Below are 2876 nucleotides of genomic sequence, written 5' to 3' on the forward strand. Positions count from 1 at the left end.
ATCCTCTGAGGCTGCCCATTCTTCCTCATGTGTGTCCTCCTCCTCCTCATCATCATCATTATCATCTCACTGGTCTGGCTCAGCCTCGAACTGCTCAGGTGTGTTAATGTCCTCATCATCTGGAAGTCTGTATCCATCACCTCGTCCAACCAGCTACTAAGCATGAGCGTCCAATAAGGTCCTCTCCTCAGTCGTGGCCGACCGACCACCTATCCTCAGCTGCAAATCCATCATCCCATAGAAATGGGCCATAAAACTATCATCACGAGCATTGCGCTCGGCACCTGTCAACGATGGCAAGGAAGTCTCTTCTTTCACCCGGACACTAGTGATGTTTGTCTGTCATATGGGCTGATCAATGATGTGATCAAACTTTGGCTCCTCCTCAACCTCCTCGGGTCTTAAGAACTGAGTCAAAAGATTGGAAAATAGCATTTGATCGACCTTCTTACTCTTTCTTACCAAAGACATTTGGTAGCGGATCAGATGACCCACATTCACGCTTTGACCCGTCATGAGGAAGTAGAGCGCACAAGTCCTCTAGCTCGCATAGGACCTCGCGTCGCGAGGGCTAAGGCACGGTAATAATGCAGAAGGCGCCAGGTAAGTATTTGTCAGGCTTATTTTAATTTTTGTTCCCTTATTTGCTTCTAACTCCCTCAATTAAATGCCCAAAACTAAACAAAAACACAAAACCCTAACCTAAAACACTTCACTCCTCACAAAACACGCAGATACACTGCCCTTACACACTCACCAACTCCATTGAAGTCAAGCAAGCTTCTCCTATTTCCTTCACTTTCCACAGCAGTACCAAGGCAAATTTATAGAAAACGTAGCGGAAAAGATTCTGACAATAAGGGAAATCACAACCTTAGATCATTCCAATTCTTGTCTACAACCCGTAGTAGTTAGTTATTAATTTTTGCAATTTCATTACGTAATATTTAGTTAGTAAACATCCAAATTGTTACTTAAATATTTCTGAAGATTGATTGCGTGAGTTCGTGCGAGTCTAGTAGTTGTGTTTGATAGGTTAATTCCTTGTGGGATTCGACTCTGGACTTATTAGCCGGAATATATTTGCAACGATCGCTTAGTCCTTTTTATAAGGCATAGTTGGGCGTGATCAAATTTTGGCGTCGTTGCCGGGGATATTAACGGTGTATTAATTGCAGCTAAAAGACTTGCTAGAATTCTTAGTGTAGTCATTTTTCTTCATTTTAAACCAAATACATTAAAATTTTAACGTTTGTAGTCTTGGTTGTTACAGGTGCATGCCTAGGAACTCCTCGAGAACTGGTGAATTGTTCGAAGCATTATCAGATCCTGAGAAAGTTTTCAAGGCATTGAATCGTGCAAACAAGAAGGACAAACAGCAACAGAACTCAACAGAACGAATCGAACTAGAAATGGATGACGTAATAAAAAATCCAAATAACAGAAATAATGCGAATGAACCGAGCAATCAGGGTGTGGCGCCTCTTACGCCAGAAGTAGCCTTGTATGATTGGGCACAACCCACCGACAAAAATCTGGCAACCGCAATTGCAGTCCCTCAAATACAAGAGGAATAATTTCAAATCACAAACAACATGCTACATTTGTTGTAGAACAAGGGACTGTTTTCAGGGTCTTACATTGAAGATCCTCAGCAGCATCTAAATAATTTCCTGTCGATATTTGTCATACAAAGGCAACCTAATGTGACACTGGAAGCAATAAAGCTATTATTGTTTCCATTCTTGGTGACGGGAGAGGCTCAGACGTGGCTTAATTCACTCCCCCATAAAATCCATCACTACTTGGGAGGAATTAGTCAAGCAATTTGTAAACAAGTCTACCCACCCAATAACACTACCAAACAAATTGATGAGATATTGAGCTTCAGGCAGAGACTAACAGAAACACTACAAGAAATGTGGGAGAGGTTCAAGGGTATGCTGGTTAAGTGTCCACATCATGGCATTACAGAGCAAATGTTGGGGCAGAGGTTATACATGGGTTTGGCAGACAGCTTAAAGGCCAATGTTGATGCTTCAGCGGGTGGAGCATTTTTGAGCAAATCATTCAGATAATGCAAGATCCTACTCGATAAAATGGCTCAAAACTCAGGATGGATGAAAAGAGACTCTATGATCACTCCTGTAGTTCACTCTGTGGCTTTGGATCCAAACAACTCTATAGCCAAAAATATGGCCACTCTGATGACACAAATGAGTATCCTCACCAAGAAGATCGATGAATCAAGCCAGAAGCAGTAGGTACACATAGTTGATGCGACTAATGGGGGCTTATGTACACCATGCATTAACTAACCATATGCATGCTCGTGGAGTGCGGAAGGTGACAACCAGCACTATCAGGAAGATATGAACTATGTGGCCAACTATGGGAGACAGAGGCAAGGTGGTCAGAATTGGGGGCAATAGAATCAACAATATAGACCAGCATAACAGCAGTACAATAACAGCAACAATCCAAGAGCTATGCGACCACAGGGTCAAGTGGTGCCTTACCAAAGGCAACAAGGTTACAACCAGCAAAATCAGCAGCTGGCTTATCAACAACCTCAACAATAACAGATTGTGAGACAAGATGATGGGTTCACTGAACTTAAGGGAATACTGGACAGCAATAACAGAATGCTGCAACAACTGATTGGGCCCTCTGGAAAAATGCAAGAGAGAGTAGACTCACATGAATCAGCGATAAAGGCTATTGAGATTCAATTAGGACAGATTTATGTGGCTCTAAACAATCGTCCCCAAAGGACGTTACCTGCAGACACACAAGTCAATCCAAAAGATCAGGGCCCAAATCAGCTTATGACAGTGAGTCTACAAAATGGTAGAGACCTAGATCCGGAGCAAGAG

General features: G+C 42.5%; 1 non-coding gene across 1 annotated transcript; it reads right to left on the reverse strand.

Moving 5' to 3' along the window:
• Nucleotides 1-1862: 1862 nt before the first annotated feature.
• LOC117277473 (small nucleolar RNA R71) lies at nt 1863-1969 on the reverse strand. Its single transcript, XR_004507776.1, has one exon. It is a non-coding gene; the product is annotated as a small nucleolar RNA R71 (small nucleolar RNA).
• Nucleotides 1970-2876: the final 907 nt, after the last annotated feature.

Source organism: Nicotiana tomentosiformis, chromosome 6 (genome assembly GCF_000390325.3).
Source record: "Nicotiana tomentosiformis chromosome 6, ASM39032v3, whole genome shotgun sequence".
NCBI classification, from domain to species: domain Eukaryota; kingdom Viridiplantae; phylum Streptophyta; class Magnoliopsida; order Solanales; family Solanaceae; genus Nicotiana; species Nicotiana tomentosiformis.